Here is a 19,030-nt window from a genome sequence, read left to right as displayed (position 1 = left end):
ATTTTTTTTGCCTCATAATTTTCAAGTTCATATCTCCCCACCCCTCTCCTGCTTATTATAAAATGGAGCCATTGGAATGTTTTCCTATGAAGTGACCTGTTCAAGAATTAAATAATGGAGACTTTCTGCTGGGAACACCAGGGTCTATACGATCCTCTTTGCATATGGACAGCCAGCTAGCGAGCTTCACAGAGGCCAGGACCCCGGTAGGACATGTAACATACATTCGGAGAGTCACTGAAGGAAATCTCTAGAACAAAGAAAACCTCAGCTTCCTTCCAGACCGCTTTACATCCCTTGCATTTTTCATTGCCTTTCTTTGCATCTCTTTGCTTAGAAAGCAAACAGTGCCCTGTCACGGGAAATACTAAGCCCTTGTCACTCCTGCTGCCCGAAGTTGCCTGACCCCCTCACACTTTGTGTGTCTCCGGCTCTGACAACCAGATGCCAATCCCAAAAGGGAGCAGGGGATGTGGGTGGCAGAGTGAGAGACGTGGGGAGGGGTGAGGGAGTACTAGGATTCTAAGGGAGGCCGAGTCCCGTCCTGCCTGGGCACCTGCCTCCCTGTAGAGCCTTCTCTGGGACCCTCTTGCCTTCTCTAGGGCAGGATGGAAAAGGGTGGTTGCCCCCTGTGTCTCTGGAGCCACCTCGTTGCCACTGTCACTCATTCCTAGGTGTAAGCCATCCTACTTGCTCTGTTCCAGTGACTGGCGCCTTCCTATCAAATCTGCAAGTGCCCTACCTTTCTCCCTCTAACACCAGCCCACTCCTGATGACCCCATCTAAGTTGGTGTTTCCCCGCTTGGGTTAGAATGAGGTGGGGGAAAGCTCTTTGCTTTAGAGCATAGTCTAAACCACTAGCTCCATCTAATTAACATGGGTACTTCCGGGATCTAAAGAGAAGGCAAGGATTGCATAGGATGGCCAAGAATGCAAGGGACCGTGCATGTTGTCTTAGGAGGTCGGTGTACAAGTCCTTTTTTACCTTGGTGCCAGATAATCTTACTACTAGGTTGGTATATTTAACCCTTGGGACTGTCCTTTATTGAAGGAAGGGAGGAAAGAAGGAAGAAGGAGGGGGCAGTGGTTTGTGGGCCAGGTGATCCTGCACTAGCCTGTGTCTGCCAGGGGCATTCAACCTGTTGACATTGTGACCATGGCACTGTCATTTACAATGTGTGTGGCTGACTCACAGCTCTCTTGGGATGTGTGTGGCCTGTGGGTACAGGTTGACACATCTTAATTCGGTCCTTGTTTAGAAACAGCTGACACTGTGTTCATTAAGTAGGGCCTCTATGAGGACCTGGGGACCTCCCACTCTCTCCAGCTCTCTGGGGACTCTGAGACTGTCTCGGACTCCAGATGTCGATACATGCAGTGGATGGATTCTCGTCCCTGCCGGTGTGGCATCCAAAGAAGGACAGAAGAGTCCTTGAATCTCTTTGAAGGCGTGTTCAATCCCTGCTTCCTTCAAGAGGCACCAGCCATGAAACTCCACCAGGGGATGTCCTTAGCTGCTGTTTCTTTCTGTGCTGTTTTAGTTTGAGCCCTGGATGCCACCTCAGGATGAAGTTATAGCATCTCTTACATCATGAACAGCATCTCCCTCCCCCTTTTGAAGCAACGTCTCACTCTTGAGTTCTGGGAGTACATATGAGTACCACCACACCTGACTGACAGAATTTCACCACCCCTCTGTTGTGTGTGTGTGTGTGTGTGTGTGTGTGTGTGTGTGTGTGTGTGTACCAGAAGTCAATGTTGGGTATCTTCCTCAGTCCTCGGTTGCTCCCCATCTTTTCTCCTTTCCCGCTTCCTGCTCCCTCCTCCCTTCTCGAGACAGAGTCTCATGTAGGCCAGGCTTGCTTGACATTTGCTTGGTAGCTATGGGTGACCTTGAACTCCTGATCCTCCTATATCCACACCATTGGTGCTGGGATTCTAAATGCGCTCCCCTTCCCAGTTTAGTGTATAGTAGGGATTGAATCTAGGACTTCAAGAATTCTTGACAAGCATTCTACCATTGAGCTATACCCCCAACCTTCCTCTTTAATTACTGAGACAGAATCTCTCACTGAACCTGGAGCTCTGATCTAGCTAGACTGGCTGGCCCATGAGATCCGAGGACTCCCTGTTTCCTCCTCCCAGTGCTGGTGTTACAGGTGTGTGCCACCGGGCATGGCTTTTTATTTGGGTACTTGTATGAGCAATCTCCCCAACTCAGGACTTCACGTTTGAATCTCAAAACATAAACACCCGAATGAATCTTGGGCACTTTAGTTTCTTTCGGACAGCCTTCCTTTGGGACGGAAGTTCCTCATAGTCATGTGTTGTATGGAGAGCCATGATGTAGCAGACACCAATGAGTGTGTCATTGAAAGCATTATCGCCACACAAGTGAGTGCAAGATGCTGCCTTCCCCTCCTGCAAAGAGAGACCCGTGCTGGGAAAAGCAGGATCTCCCCTCCATGAACCCACAACCGCAGGCACGGAACCTCAGTGTTTCCCATTTTGTTCCATTTTTGTTCAAGTCTAAGTGTCTCAGCCCCCTCAGCCCAGCCCAGGTAGACGCCCTTGCCTTTTGTAACCACGGTTACTTGGCAGTTTCACCTTTCCACGAGCATTTTATCTGGAAAGGAATCGTTGCATGTTCTGAGCAGTTAAGTTTATCCAACACACAAATCTCTTAAAACCCATGCCCTTAAATATTTGTGGTCCTGTGGGATGTGACCAGCGTCAGGGATGGCAGAGTTGAAGGCACTCTGGGTCAGTCTGCTTTCTTTATATCGTCTCCAAACACTTTAGGTTTGGCAAAACCAGTCTTGTGTCTTGCCAAGCCCCTGTGCCTGCAATTTGTAAACCTCTGTGTATTTTCAGGGAAATGTAGTCCATGTGTTTCTGATTGATTTACACTTAACTCATCTAAACGTTGCTCTGCTGGTGTTATTTGATGTCCAAAGGGCCTTAGAGACTGTTTACATCTGTCTAAGCTGCGCCCACCCCATGCCCCAGACTCAGGAAGATCTGTTTTGCCAAGAATAAACTAAGTTGAACCACCCTACTGCCCCTCCTGTCTGTCTATATCCCCCAAGTTTGGAGTAGACTCAGGTTGAATCTGAAATAAAGATCTAAAGAAGCTATGTTTGAAGTTGACCAAACACTACTGCATACTTCTTATGGAGTCCAAGGCATCCCTGCCGGGAGCCACACCAATGCTGACACCAGCTCCTGGGGGCAGCTTTCTAGCCCAACCCTTTCCCTCTTAGTTCTGTTCTCAGCTGTGACTGGCCAGTGACCTGCTTGCAATTGTCTCTTCCCATAGGACTCTGTCACTCAGAAGAATGGAATAGATTTTCTACAGTGAACAAAGAGATCCGGTTTTCCTGCCAGATTGGTGATAACATCTTGTCAAGCAAGACTGCGGTTCTCAAACAAAACAAAAGCACTCTTCAGTGAGTGCTCTACACCACTGAGCCCTAATTTTAGGTAGTTTGCATTTGCCTTGCAAACGAACCCCCAAATTACTAAACCACAACCATTTAAAGCCATCCAGCCCAGTGCCAGAAGGATTGGGTGCACATGGGGGAGTGAGCGCACTGCTCCGCCATGGTGGACGTGGATAGTCAGGCTGCTTGCATTCAGATGGTGCTTGTAGCTCTGAAAACAGAGCACGACTGGGTACGGACACACTGCATCTCTGTCATGACCATGGAGGGGAAAGAACCTAGGTGGGGGCTGAGGAGAGCAAAAGTCAACCTTACTTAGAGTGGATGTGATTGAGACAAAGAACGAAGTGACTTGCCATTGACTTCTCGGTGCTTGGGTACCCCTCAGGTGTTGATTTCATGTGTCTGTTGCTTTATAGACCCGGAAAGGTATTGGGAAACATGTACTCAGCGGAGGGAATCTTGAGGCATTTAATGGGGGAGGAAGGTAGAGTGGTCCCTGATGCATCACAGCAAAGGGGATAAGAACAAAAGACAACCAGGGGCCACTATCATGGGGTTAAGGGTTTCTGTTTCTATATTTAATTCCTTTCTATTCACATTAAATTTAAAAAGGCTTTTTATTTATTCATCGAGTGTGTGTGTGTGTGTGTGTGTGTGTGTGTGTGTGTGTGTGAGAGAGAGAAAGAGAGAGAGAGAGAGAGAGAGAGAGTGCTCCTCTTGGGTGCTTGCACTTCATGGCATGCCTATGGAGGCCAGAGGTCAAATTTCAGGAGATGGGTTTCTTTTTCCACCATGTCGGGCCTAGGGATTGAACCAGAGTCATCAGGCTTGGCAGCAAGAACCATTGCTCAAGGAACCATCTTGCTAGCCACAGACAAATGTTCCTCAGTATTAATTGTTTGGTTTTAATTATTTCCTGGCAGACTAAGAAAGAGATCTGTGTTTATTCTGTGGACTCCTCTAGTGACCTGGAGGGGTTAGAGACTTGAAGTGGGCACTGGGCCATCCAGGACAATGGATGTGACAAGAAGCTAGGAGGGCCAGCCTCTGCTCTGTGGATGAGACTTAGGAATCCTCAGCCCTACATATGTAGGCTTCTCTGTATATATCCAGGCCTTTGAGCCTTTGGGGGAGAGCCAGGCTGTGGAACACTGGGCTACTGACATCTCCTTGTTAGCTCTTGCTATGGCCCATGAGCAACATTAGCAACACTTATGTAGGGCCCGGACATGGGTGATCTGACACGAGATACCCTGAGTTGAACCAGGGGATAGGCAAGCTACTTTTCTAAACCCCATGAGACAATGGGCTTGTCAACATCCATAAGGGATCAGCGTGGTTCCTGGGCCGGTCCACAAAGGATGTGTTACATCCTTTGCCCTGGCTGTACTCTGAGCACGTGTTTGTGTGAGGCTAGAGGCATGCACTGAGGCCACGGAGTAGTGACTGTCAGTGGGAGCTGAGCTGTCATTTGCTACTTCAAATCTCCTTGGGCTCTGAGGAGAAACTTCTCATGTTACAGTGGCTCCTGAGGTCCAGTTTTGTTATTGTCTTTTTTGCTTTAAGTTGTGCTTTTTGTTTTTGAATTATGGTAAAATGCACCTTTTTATACAATGCACCGTCTTAGACATCCTGGTATGTGGAGTTCAGTTGCATTAAATACAATGTTACTGCTGTTGGCCAATACCTACCTATCCAGAATGGTTCTCTTCTCAAACTGGGAATTGGTATCTTCCCCTAAGGTGCCTGGGTAGTGGATTGGTCTGATGCTGCTTGTATTCTAACGCTAAATACTGGTTACTCAAGATATGATTCTCTCTCTGTCTCTCTGTCTCTCTGTCTCTCTGTCTCTCTGTCTCTTTCTCTCTCTCTCTCTCTCTCTCTCTCTCTCTCTCTCTCTCTCTCTCTGTGTCTTTCTCTGCTAACTTGGGGCAGTTGACCCTATTCCAAACTGAGGTCCATGGTATGCCATCCCTCTGCAGAATTCCTACTGTGACAGAAGAAATTGGAGATCTCCATACTTCCAAGCTTGGGCAAACCTCTGGCTTGATTCCCAGAGGGCACCAGAAGCTTTGAAGTCTGAAGGTCCACCTACCCTTGCTCCATTCCCTGGTGGGCGTGAGAAAGCCAGTTCTAAAGCCAGGCACTGGGCTCATGTCGCATCCTCAGCCCTCTCTGCCGGTTCTCCTTTTTGTACTTTAAGGCCATGGTATTTGCTTCTCAGTGCAAGATGTATCCTCACGTGCTCATGTGATGCCATGTGAGCCTTCTCCCCAACTGAACTGGACAATAAAAGACTAGAGCCTGTGATTGGGCACTGGAGAGAGAAAGGTGGGACTGGAAATTCGGAAGAGGGGGTTGCAGGTAGAGAGAGAGAGAGAGATGAGAGGGGGAAGATGGAGGAGAAGGAAGCAGCCATGGACCAGAACTGATTGGCCAGGAGAAACAGCAAGTAACAAGGGGCCTCATAGCTGGGGAATGAGTTAGAATAGCCCTAGATTGGCCCAATCTAGACATATGGCTTATAAATAAAGTATCTGGATTGTGTGTCATTTATACAGGTTGACTACGGTTGAAATTTCTTACTGCGGCCCCAGCCTCCACGGCCACTCCTATACTTTCTGTCTCTGAGTCTGACTGTTCTAGATGCCCTGTGCAGGTGGCAACACACAGTAATTGTTAGTTGGCTTATTTTATGGTCCTGCCATATTTTTACCTTATGACCACCGAGCCCTCTCTGGTGATGAGTCAGATGTTTCCCTCCCCAACATTCTTAGTTCAAAACCGCAGCGAGAAAACAAAACTGAATTTGTGCCTTATCTGAAACAAACACGGGGGCAGTCTTGCTCCTCACTCCCTAGTCTGTGTAAAGCTGGCATTCTCCTTTTAGCTTCTAACTACCCATAATTTCTTACACAGTCCGTTCTGCATGGCCTCTCCAAAGCCTCGTAATAAAGGAGGGTGTACGATCCTTAGGGGATTGGATCCAGTGCTTGGGAAAGTGGTTCTCAAAGCCAGTGGCATGCTCACCCATGCTGGGGTCATCATGACCACCAGGCTCACTGTTGTTGGCTCAGGCAGTAGATACCATCATGAGCTAGCTAGTCTTTTCTTCCAGAGGCCTCTCTCCCCTATGAGGTTGCTGCCTTAGTTAGGACTACTGCTGTGAAGAGACACCATGACCAAGGCAACTTACAGAAGAAAGCATTGAACTGGGGGCTTGCTTACAGTTTTAGAGGCCGAGTCCAGGGTCATCGTGGCGGGGAATGTATCAGCAGGCTGAAGCAGTAGGTAAGAACTTAACAGCCTGACCTACAAGTTGAAGGCAGAGAGAGAGACACACAGAAAGAGACAGACAGAGAGAGAGAGAGAGAGAGAGAGAAAGAGGAGTGGGGGGAGAGAGGGCTAGCCTAGAAAGGGCTTTTGAAACCACAAAGCCCACCCCTAATGACACACCTCCTCCAAGAAGGCCACACCTCCTAATCTTTCTCAAAACAACTCACCAACTAGAGACCAAGTCTTTTATTTGAGCCTTTGGGGTCATTCTCCTTCCAACCACCACTATTCCTGGTGTGGAAACCCATAAACTTTTCTTACCTGATGTGTACTGATCTAAACTATTAAGTCTCTAAAACCATTAAGGGACCCGTGGGTCCTTTGGGGATACCACACATCCAACACCTGCTCTCACAACAGGAGACACAGAACGTGTGAGGGCACACCAGGGTCGAGGACAGAGTTCTAGTTGGGAGGAGCGGCTTGAGCGAGACAGCAGCCCAAACTATTTAAAATTTAAACCCAATGCTAAGCAAGCAAGAATCCAAGTTATTTTTCTTGGAGCCATTCTTCCGCATGGGGAGTTTGATGGTGACTTTAGGTCCTGAGGAGCCTTTAGCCATGAACCTGGGGTGTTGGATGTGTAGCAGGGCTTTCTGGGTCTTCTCCTTCCAATCCTCCCTCTGCTGTCTAACTCCTCTGCTTCGTTCAGTCCTCGGTCACAGAGGACAGACAGATCTGGGGCCTGTAAGTGTTGCATTGGTCATTTGCAGTCAGAAGACCCGAAAACTGTCACCATCAGCGTGTGGGCTCTTTTACCACTCTCTCTCCCATTCTTCCTTGTACTGCTGACACCTTTCTTTCAGAACTGGCAGATAATGGGGTGAGGTAACCACACACTTAATGACCCAATGCGACAGTGATTAAGACAGAGACCAACTGAGTGGTCTACCTTATCCACTGAGAATGTGGCTGGTGCCCAGTTCTTCTACATCAGCTCTGTGAGTCTCCACCTAATGGTTTAAAAAAAAAAAAAAAAAAAAAGAAAGCCCAAAGCATTAGTGCTGAAGGATCCCAAAATGTGGTCAGGATTAGTGGCTCTGAAATCTGGCTGCGCACGAAGAGCTTCGAATGACATTTAATTTTGATTGCTTTGGTGCTTTTGAGACAGGGTGGTCCTTTGTAACTCAGGCTGGCCTGATTCGTGATCCTCCTGCCTCAGTTTCCTTAGTGCTAGGGTGGCAGTCATGGGTCACACCAGGCATGGCTTGACAGACCGTTTCAAGTGGAGGCTGAAGAGTCTATTTTTAGGTAGCTTTCCTAGTGGTTTGGCATTGTTCATGGCGGGTGTTTGGGTGAGCCCCGGTCTCGACATCTCTCGCCATACCGAGAAGGTTTTTCTGGTGTTCCAGGGAGGTGTCGACACATCTGTGTTTACAGACTTCAGCCAGGACTCCACCCAACTATGGAGCCCTCCCGGAGTCTGATCTCCGTTTACAGTTTACTGCCGTGTGCTTCACTCTGCAAAGATTGGGACTGATTAGCCCAACCCCGCGCGCGCATGCGTCCCCCGCAGCTTCTGGGTCTCCTACCTCCCCTGTTCCTATCACCTACATCCTCTTGCTATTCTTCCTCTTGCTATTCTTCGAGGCTCGTGTTTTCTGCGACTCTGACTCTGGCTCTTCACCCCTTCCCCACTTTCTCCCATCTGGAGTCTCGGTTTATTTTTCTTCCTGCCTAACTACTTCTAATATACTAAGTCAATAAACAGATTCTCTGTGGTTACATATGGCAAACAGCTGAGATTTACAGTCGAGAGTAAAATTTCCTCGTTTGGGTAAAAAAAAACAAAAAAAACAAACCAAACCCGTCATTTCACAGATTTTAAAAGTGGTCATTCTGATCTCCAGGGCAAATAAGAGTGTTTTATAACCTTTCACAAAAGCTTATGCCTTGATTAAATTTTTATTATGAATTATTAATTAAACCAAGGAAATGCAGAGGCCCAAACCTTTGCTTAAATTTGCTCCAGATTGAGACACAAACCAAAGGCGGCGAGAAACCCTGAAGGGAGGTTTAATGGTGAGCAGCACATACGAGCTACCCCAGCACTTTCATCCGCCGAGAGGCTCCAAACCAGCCATGTAAATGAGGCCACGTGCCCAGCCAGAGCGGAGCTGGAAAGGGGCCCGGAGGAAACAGGACTCCTCAGCCTCAGCTGCGCTCTTCCTGGCCTGTGTGTCCTCGCTCTATGGAGTACCCGACATCTAGACACTCGGGTTGGGGTCTGCGTGTGGGTTCCGTGGAGCGTTAGGCCTGCCCGTATAGACTCCTGAGCTTTTCACTTTGAGCGACGCTGTGAGTAGGCAGGGCATAGACAGCAGGAGAGAAGAAAATCAGCTTGGTGTCTTGGAAGGTGAGCCACAGGCCAAGCGGGGTTGGGTACCGCTCTCCAGGCAAGTAATTGAGGCCACAGGGCCATCCAGTGTGGTTCCATCGGTTACTAGGAGGCAAGGGCGTGAAGAAATGTGGACGTACAGCTCCCACACCCTTTGCGGTTCCCTTCAGGCTCGCTTGGGGGTCAACAGAACAAACAGGGATGAGGAAGGAGATGGCTCTGAGTTCTCCCAATAAGGGAGTCTCTTCTTTTTTTGAACACTGAGGAAGGGGTTGGCAGCCTGGACTTCAAAGGAGAGATGATAGCCACTGAGAAGCTCTCGAAGGCTAATGAGGTGGTTCGATGGGTAAAGGCACTTGCTGTACAAACTTGCTGAAGTGGGTTCAATTCCTGTATCCCACGATAAACACACACACACACACACACACACACACACACACACGGGGGCGGGGGCAGACAGACAGACAGAATCAAAAAGCTGTCAGTAACTAAGGGATGAGAATAAATCGAGTATTACCTCACAGTGATAGCAAGTACTTACTATCTGTAGACATATCTCTTTGGTACCCACATCCCTGGGATGGGCTGCAACAAATTCTCCTGAGGGAGACATGGAGACTGGGTCTCCGGTTTGTCTCTTAAGGCATCCTCCAAAGCCCAGGTGCTAAAGGCTTGGGTCCTGCTTGGAGTCATTGGGAGGTGGCAGGAACTTTAAGAGACCAGGTCTAGTGGGAGACCTTCACTGGGGTGCACCCTTAAAAGGTGCTTGTGGGAACCCAGCCTCTCGCTCCCTCTTTCTTCTTGCTAGCCATCGTAACAGCAGTATTGCTCCATCTCACTTGACAAAATCTAGAGTCACCTGAGAGAAGGGCTCAACAAGCCCTCAGTGGAAAAAAATACCTCCATAAGATCCGGCTGTAGGGCATTTTCTTAATTAGTGATTGATAGGGCAGGCCCAGCCCATTGGAGGTGGTGCTATCCCTGGGCTGGTGGTCTTCAGTTCTATAATGAAGCCGGCTGAGCACGCCTAACTAAGCGGCACCCCTCCATGGCCTCTGCTTCAGCTCCTGCCTCCAGGTTCCTGACCAGTTGGAGTTCCTGCTCCCTCATGGTTTCTCTCAATAGAGACGACTCTGACTGTGTAAGCAAAACAATCCCTTTCCTCCCCAAGTTGCTTTTGGTTGTGGTGTTTCATCACTAACCTAATTAGGCCACCTACCATGATGTGCTACCCTAAGCCCAAAGAGGGCCAAGCAAACGCGGACCCGAGACTCCCAAACTATGAGTCAAAACAGATTTCTCTTTATAAGTTGGTTATCTTAGGTTTTTGTTACAGTAACAGAAGGCTGACTGACTCAACAGGTCTTGAGAAATGAATGGGTGGGAGATGGGAGTCTGGGAGTACAAGGCCGTTGATGGCTCATGGGTAGCACGGCCAAGGAGGACGCCAACGGAGCAGGTGTCTGCCCAAAGAGAAGAAAGAACTTTCTAGGCAGGGCACAGAGGCTCATGCCTTTAACCCTAGCATTTGGGAGGAGGCAGGAGGATCTCTGTGATTCCAAGGACAGCCTGGTCTACAGATGAAGTTCCAGGCCACCCAGGGCTGTGTAGTGAGACCCTGTCTAAAAATCAAAGGGAAAGGAAGGAAGGAAGGAAGGAAGGAAGGAAGGAAGGAAGGAGAGAAAGAGAAAGGGAAGGAAGGAGGGCAGGAAGGGAGGGGAAGGGAGAGGAGGGAAGGGAGAGGAGGGAAGGGAGAGGAGGGAAGGGAGAGGAGGGAAGGGAAAGGAAGGGAAGGGAAGGGAAGGGAAGGGGAGAGAAGGGGAGAGAAGGGGAGAGAAGGGGAGAGAAGGGGAGAGAAGGGAAGGGAAGGGAAGGGAAGGGAAGGGAAGGGGAGAGAAGGGAAGGGAAGGGAAGGGATGAGTTTTCTGAGATGTGATCCGTCTTTGCTTCTGTGCTAACTTCTCCCCTCCTCCCCTCCTCTGGCCTCTTTACGTTCAGCAGGAATAGAAGACTAAGGCTGCTGCCTGTCTTCTATGACATTCAAAAATGAACTTCAAAACTGGGTATAGTGGCTCCTGACTTAATCCTAGTACTTGGAAGGCAAAGGTGGAAAAATCAGAAGTTCCAAATCAGCCTTGTTTATTTAGTGAATTTGAGGCCAGCCTGGGCTACATACAACCCTTTTTTAAAAAAATTGTATTTTTAAGGAAGTAAGGGGTGGCCATTTAACCCTTTGGCTGTGGACAGCCCCTTCAGGACTCTGCACTTCTGAGCTGACTTCTCATCAGGGCTGTACCTAGCAGGAAGCTGACTTCCATGACCTCAGCAGACAAGAGGGTAAAGAACTTTCTACCTGCCCTAGGAAGCGAATATCCCCCAGGTCCCCCATTATCCTTAGCGTTCCCTAGCCGTGCCCAAGAGATTCCTCATGGAGACCGCATTTGTTTGTAGCTTTCCTGTATTGAAGTCAGTGCTTGGGGCGGATTGGCAACACCGCTTCTGTGCGCGACATCACATAAATGAGTTGTAAGAACCCTGTAAAGATAAGAGGGATGGTAGAAAGGATGAAGAGGGCCGTTTCCTTTCTAGTGTCTGCCGTGAATCACAGCCAAAAAGGAAGACAGAAAACAGACCCAGCGTGGGGGGAGGGACAGAGCTGCCGTAGGGGCGGGGCTCGGAACCCTTCAATAGCGTTGCCAAGAGGCTGGGTAGAGTGGGAAGTGGGAGGCAGTAGGGCTGCCCTAAAGGGTGGGGTCGTGGGCTAGCCTTGGCTGGCATCTAGTTTTGTAACTGATTACATACACTGTGTGAATCTGTCAGCACTGGAACCCACTCAGTTCGCCAGACCTAATTAATCCCTACTGTGAGTCCAGGAGCAGCTTGGAGCTGAGAGGAGTGATGAGAACCCATCCGCCCCCAGTAAACGGATGACCTCAACCCTGGAGGACGCTGTCCAGGAAAATCCCTCTTTTCCTTCTCCTCATCCCCGAATTGAAAATAAGGGCAGAGACTCCTACTTGGGACTTCTTGAGGTAGAAGGGTCTGTTTAGAGAATCCTCTCTCGTTGCTCTTGAACTTTGAAAGTTCTTTCCGTAGCTGGGCTACTGGGCCTCCAAAGTTGCCCTGAAGGGCTTTAAAAATAATGGGATGGTGTCGAGACAGGGTTTGGGAGTAGTTGGACTGTAAGTTTTGGTTGCTACCTTGTATGTGAGACATGTCTAACTCATTTGACCGAGGGCGAGGCAATAGGTCCAGAAGGTCTTAGTAAATCCTCGGTTTACTTACTGGCTTGTCTGATGCCTTGGGGAGGCTAACTGTAGGGTTTACCAGGGAGAGAAGTTACAGGCGAGCAAGGCCCACTTCGAACCCTTGGCTCACCCCCACTTCCTTCTTTCAGAGGCGGCCGTTGCTGGACAATATGACCCTAGAAGGGCGAGATCAACTGCCTCAGATAGGAAAACTTTATCTCTGAGGCTATTGCAAACGTGCTCCATCTGCTACTGTCCAGATCCGAACTGGCAGCCAGATAAACTGCTGTGTTTATCAAGTCTAAACAATTGTCAGAGTGCAATTAGGCCGGGAGGCCACTGGCTCTGGATAAGCAATGCCTACAGATGGACTTTGCTGAGGACCCAGTGCTGCTGCTGGGGACACCATGCTATCGCTACCCCCTAACACGCTCCGAGTCTCCTTTTTTCCCTGCCCTAAATTTTAAAGGGGATTTGATGTCCTAACACATTGGTTTTGGCGTTCTTTGCCCATAGTGGGAAATAAAACCCAGTAGCTTTTATAGGTGGATAAATCCTTTTTAAAGGCCCCTTTGTTATCACTGTGGGGTTTGTGTGCACTAAAACTGAGTTTTAAGGGAACGATGAAACCCTATAATCACAGTTTGCTATTTCTGGAAGGGACCCCTTCCTGGTATAGACAGAGAATCGCAGCCCAGAGGGCCTGGGACTTGTCAGAGGAACATGTTTGTGAACTTTGGGCAGATGTGGGTTGGGAGCTTGGCGTGGCCACCGACCTGGGCCTGACCTTGGATAAACTCCTGGAGCCACTGCTTCCTCTTCTGTTCAGGGAAATCCACAATCTGAACCTCACAGCTTTGCTAGGAGAGAGGAACACAATTTCCCTCGGTCAAGGTCACACAGATAACCACGCAGGGCCAACACCAGGACTCTGGAAGCACATTCTAGCTCCCCGGTTTCATTCTTTCCATTTTAGGGTCTTCTCTTATCTCCTGTTTTCCCATCAAACAAAGCGAAATTGTCCTTTGTCCCTAAGTTCAGCTTGCCTCATATGCTATACCTCCAGATGGTCTGAGGCACAGTTCTACTCAGGGACTCGTGTTTATATGATGACAGCATCTATATTTTTTTTCTAGATGAATTAATACACTTGCCATTGTATTGAGGGAAAACCAGACATCACCTCATGGTCTCAGAAAGGGAGCGTCATTTTTCCTGTACCTTCTGGCAAATGTGCTACTTAGATTTAGTGGCAGCAGGAGAGGTTTTACATGGGCATTTGCCTAGCTGAAGGGTGTTATTGGTCCACAGCCAGGAAACACCCCGTTCCTACCCCAACCTGCCTCATGACATTAGAGACTGGGGTTCTTTCTGACTCAGGTCCCAGGACTGGACTGAATTTGAAGTCTTCGCCTGGACGTCCTCTGAGCCTTGAACACTAGGTGGCGCCACAGGAACATTTGAGACGCGTTGGCCACTGGCTAGGACGCGCGTGGCTCTGGGAAATCCTTTGGTTTTCCACCAGCTGCCTCTACCGGATCCCTCCATCCGATGGCTCCTCCATGTGTTGCACTGTGGGGAGAGGGGGAATTCGCCCTGTTGCTGCGGCCCAGCATTTGAAGCACCAATGAAGCTCTTTTGTCCTCCGTTACCTCTCTTCCTGCTGGAGTCGCTTCCTGCCCCGTTATTAATTACTCATTTGCTTTGAGTGGCATCAGCAGAAGGGGTTGAGTGTGAGCAGGAGGCTGTCAAAGCCTAGAGTTCTTCCACTCTCATACCCCAGAGCTCCTAGCCCACAAGAGCCTACCTGGGACGGTGCTGTGGTAAAGGGTGACAGCAGCCCCGTTGCCACTAGCTTCAGGGACTGTGTCCCACCCCTCCTTGAGGCCCCGTACACCCCTTGGAGTCGGACTTCTCAAGTTTCTGTTCACTTCGGTTCTCTTTCCTGGAACTGCGGATTTCCTGTTACATTTCAAATCACAAGGTGGTTTCTCCGCCTGTTGTCCCCTTGCCTTCCTGTTTGCATCGCCATAGCCTTTGCCCCATTCGGGCAGCTATTTAGACTCCTGAGCCCACAGACTCTGTCCCTGCCCTCTACTACAGGGCTTCTACTCTCCACCATTGGTCCTCTACCCCGCCCCGTTGGAACCCAGACCCCTACCACGTTGATCCTATAGGTCACCATTGTGGTTTTTTGCCAGGACACCTCCCTGCAGAGTGCTAATGGGGATGTAGTGGGGATGTTCCCCAACCCACGCCATGTTGCCTTGTCCTTTGTATTCTGGAGAACCTGACCATGAATTCTGGGGTGGTTGGTCCTTTCCTGGCTCCTTTAAGCTGAAAGCACACAAGGGTAGGTACACTTGTCAGGCTGTCGAAATGGTAGCAACTTGACTTCAGAACAGGTTCTCCTCCCCATACCCCCCTTGAAAATCTTCTGGATATTATGACATTTGTCATTTTGATAGAATTCCGGCTCGCGTCTGTACAGATCACAACGGGCCAATAAAATTCCACATGGGAGAGGTTTATTGGGGGCGACGGAGACAAAGAGGGGGGAGGAAGAAAGGGAGAGGGGCAAGAAGTGTCTGCTTGTTATTTAAACTGTGACGTAACCATTTGCAGGTAAAGTGGGAGCTAAACCAAATGGATGCTGGGAATGTTTGGCCATTGCCATGGCAACAGATGCGGGTGGCATCACCATCGGTTCCTGATACTAACATCTGTGCCTAGAGCAGGGCTGAGCGTTGCTGTTAGGTGGGACCATAGGCCCAGCGACGTAATTCCAACATGCACTTTTGACTGTGAGATCGAAGTCATGATAGGCAGAGCATGAACGGTTGAGCCGTCAGAAGAGAAGGAGAGAAAGAAGGAAGGGCTCCAAGATCAGGGGTTCCACGTGGCCTCTGCTCCATCCTCTGCTGCAGCAGGGCTGGAAGATGCTGAACAAGGTTTTTAGTGTCCTCAGCCTCAGTTCCCTGCCACTACCTAGCTCAGGAAGTGCGGTCTGCACTAAAGTACCCTGGTGGCAAATCAAAAGGACTCAGCGAACAGTACCAGTTACTACCTAGTCTAAACCCCTGGTCTAAGCCTTTTACCAAACTGCAGAAATCGAAAGATACATTTTATAGACTGTGTTTTATATTCAACCCCCAGGGTGGAAGACAGGGAATCCCAGGGCTCTCAGAGAGGAAGTGGCCATGCACAGGAGATAAACCATAAGACACTGGGCACATTGGCCTCCTTACTCCCAAGATGAAGTTTTATCCAGATCCTTGCCTTCCGAAATGTTCTGAGATACCAGATGCTATTTGCAGTGTCATACCACTAGAATGACTCTGCCTGTGGCCATACGTTCTGTTCCTACCTTGGCCTTCTATGGAAATCAGTGCAATGAGTAAAGGTTTCACGGTGGGAGATCTGGTCAACCATTCTTTGGCCAAACCCCACAAACTCCTTTACCTAGAAAAGCCTCTACTGCCGAAAAGAAGGGTCTACCTAAATTCCCGGTTTCTTCTGCAGCTTTGTCAGTGTGCTATAAGGCAATGCCTGCTTTTGATTTAAGACTCTAAATAGCAGGACTAGAATGCAGCTCAGTGCTGCCCTGTCAGCCTAGCAGGTTTGATCTTCAGAGCTGCCAGGAGGGGCCTCACCTTCAAATGCTACCGGGAGCCTAGCTAGTCCGAGGATGAAGTCAGTGGACTTGATTGAATCTCCACTGGGATCCTTCCTGAGATGGGCAAACCCGTTGTCAGCTTGGAACTGTGAACACCGATGTAGCTTCCGAGAGCTGCCTGCCTCAGGTGGACAAAGATGGCTCTCATGGCACATTTGTGTCCCCTATCCTCTGGTCCTTGGGACATGTATTAATGCTGCGAATGAGACTGAGGTAGCAAGAAAAGCCACAGATTATTAATGCCTTGCTTGAGGACGTCTTCTCTGCTTGCTAGCCAGCTTTAAGCAGCATTATTAAAACCGGCTTGATTATTTTGAGACGGTGGCCCAATTAGACGCTATATACTCCTTCCCTGTGTGTGTTTATACATAGCGCTTCAGATAAAATACATATTTATAAGTATGCACGTGTGTGTGTGTGTGTGTGTGAGTGTGTACGCGCTTAGCAATTTAATTACCTGGGCTAAGTTGCTAGAAGTACATGGAAGTGAGCCCCCTTTTCAGGGGCTAGATTCAGAGTAGAGGACACCCCAGAAGGGGACGGTGCTTCTCCGTGACTTCACAGCGGAAGTCCAGAGCCCTACCTCACTGTCAAGAGGCAGCATCTTTGGCACAAGCTGATTCTGACCTCTGCTGTGTGCTGAGAATGTCCCTTTTATGTTGAGCTGTGCGGGTTGGGGAGCACTGGGGCAAGTGTCCTTGTCTTAGCTCCGGAGAGACATGGACTTCAGGCTTTTGTTTCTGGAGCTGGTTGTCTAGCCTTCCTAATGAGCAAATATGTTCTCTTTAAGGAAACAAACAAACAAAGTAAAAGCACCAATTCATCTGGATTTTCTTCATTTGTCTTAAATACAAACAAACAAAAGGAGAGTGGTTATTTCTGCACCAACTATTTCCAACGCAAGTTGCCTCATCGCTCGGGGTGTTTGGATAGTGCTTGTCACCACAGGACCACAGGGCCAGTTCCAACTGTTACTCAGTAAGGCTTTTTCCCTTCCAAAATTCCCAATGTTCCTTTAAGGCCCATTTAGCTGTGGGTTTTGTTTATTCTCCCGGCAATCAGCATTTAAAATAAGGCAGACAAGCATTTTTTTTCTGGGCCATAAATCCCTGCCGGCCAGCCTCCACCTGCACACCTGAAACCAGTGTGTCCAATTGAATTTCTGGGTAACCTAGAGCCTCTTCGGAGACCTGCCCCCTCGGTCTATCAGGCTGGGAACAGGGAACTTGAGCAGCGTAAATGCAATTTTAAGAATTGCTAATGACGCTAGAAATCTGCAATGCAATTAGCGTCACTGGATTTGGCGCTCCTCCGAAGGCACAAACCTCCTTGTCACACTGCGGTGGTAGAAGAGGCGAGCGGGAGGATCCACGTATGCCCGGGCCCACCCCTTCATGCCGAGACTGAAGCGAGAGCCTTGGTTCCCTCTCCTCCTCTTGTGTAGCTGTTGACTTCTTTGTCTCTTATCTGGGTCGTGAGGTGCGGGGGGGGTTAGATGGGGGGGGGTTGATTGTAACCTTCGATATCCAGTAGAACCACTCTGTTATCTAGGAAATTGGGGCCCACTTTGTGAGCTATTTTGCTCCCTAGGATTCTAGTACAACCTCGAATCCTCCTGTTCTGGACCAGTAATTTTGGCAGGGGTTCAATGTCATCTCTCTCCCACCACCATTACTCACCACGGCTTTCTGTCTGTCTGTCTGTCTATCTGTCTGTCTGTCTATCTGTCTGTCTGTCTGTCTTGCTGTCTCTCCCCGCCTCTGATTTCCTTGTCTTCTTCATGCTTCACAGGTGAGAAGAGCAGAAAATATCCCATGCAATTGGGGGCAATTGGGGGTGGGGTATGAATGTGAATTATTGGATTAAAAAAAACCTTACTTTTTCATAGGAAAATTATTTTTGCTTCCTGGAAAAATAACAGGGGCCAAGCATGTAAATCCTGTTAGCTGCCTAAAAGACTGCCAAACGCCACAGATGATCTTGGTGGGTCTGTTTAATTCAGCAAAGGTTTCTACTCTGGGGATCTTCTTTCAAATACTGAGGCCCAAATCAGAAGCTCATAGAGGGGAGCTGTTCTTCCAAGATTCCAGATGTGTCTGTGAGACAACACGTTACAGGCCAAATTGATTTCACCCTTGGGAGACTGGAGATTTTTCAAAGTTACGTCTGGGAAGGCGGCTAATGCAATTCCCCATTAGTACATTAAAGTGTGCCCTTATTAATTCAAACATAAAGGCAACAAAATAAGCTGTTAAATTTAAAATATAATACATATATAATGAGGAGAATGTGTGAAAGCCTTATTCAAATGAAAATACAGGAGTGTTTGAACTACTGAGGTATCTTTTGTATTGAGTTATGAGCATATGTAATAGATTTAATTATTAATTTCTCCATTGTTCTACGCATACAGACAGGGTTCAAGGCACAGTCATTCTCTGGCTTTCATAGATCTAATTTGTATAATTATTGCCTGAATAAAGAATTGCTCCGATTCCTAGCTCTCTTTCTTTCTTTTTCCCTCTTCTAAATACCGCTTCAGTGTTGCATTCCAAAAGGCAAGCACCTGCCACTTCTTCAAAGTCAGCTGATCATTCGAGATGATGGACGGCGAGGCCGCCGATGACGTCTCCTTTCAAGTCTCTTTGTCTAAGTGAATTATCGTGCGTCCTTTTAATTTTATTGAACAAATTACATTTGTCAAGGTCTATCTTTGTAAATAAATGATAACTAGAGACACATGGATGCGTATTTCTGTTGTTCAAGGGCTCTCGTTCCATTTCTGGAAGCCAGATGAACAGGGAACAAAGGAGAAACTTTCCTCTAAAAGCAATTATCTTTCTGCATTTCCCATCAGGATAATTATATTGCAGAGAATTTTAAGGAGCTGCAGAAGTAGAATTGAATGCTTAAAACTGTGTTTGCCGAATTGCTATGCAAAAGTTGAACAGGCTGTGAGGGATCAGACAAAATAGTATCTCTCTCC

At 48.4% G+C, this 19,030-nt stretch overlaps 2 long non-coding RNA genes across 3 annotated transcripts in view; both read left to right on the top strand.

Moving 5' to 3' along the window:
* The window catches only part of LOC134485991 (uncharacterized), a 5,389-nt gene extending 1,329 nt beyond the window's left edge, over positions 1 to 4,060 (top strand). Inside the window, exon 2 of the long non-coding RNA XR_010064487.1 lies at positions 3,320 to 4,060. This is a non-coding gene — a long non-coding RNA (uncharacterized LOC134485991). The remainder of the gene's footprint in view (positions 1 to 3,319) is intronic.
* A 7,752-nt stretch (positions 4,061 to 11,812) lies between these two features.
* On the top strand, positions 11,813 to 18,783 carry LOC108350128 (uncharacterized). 2 transcript variants are annotated; one of them, XR_001836943.3, is made up of 3 exons: positions 11,813 to 12,152; positions 16,835 to 17,022; positions 18,587 to 18,783. It is a non-coding gene; the product is annotated as an uncharacterized LOC108350128 (long non-coding RNA). The 2 variants fall into 2 exon arrangements; XR_010064482.1 differs by lacking the exons at positions 16,835 to 17,022; positions 18,587 to 18,783 and adding an exon at positions 12,518 to 12,936 and having other exon boundaries at positions 11,824 to 12,152.
* Positions 18,784 to 19,030: the final 247 nt, after the last annotated feature.

This window comes from Rattus norvegicus, chromosome 2 (assembly GCF_036323735.1).
Source record: "Rattus norvegicus strain BN/NHsdMcwi chromosome 2, GRCr8, whole genome shotgun sequence".
NCBI classification, from domain to species: Eukaryota; Metazoa; Chordata; class Mammalia; order Rodentia; family Muridae; genus Rattus; species Rattus norvegicus.
The sequence above is the reverse complement of the archived record's forward strand: the minus strand, read 5'-3'. Positions and strand labels throughout refer to the sequence as shown.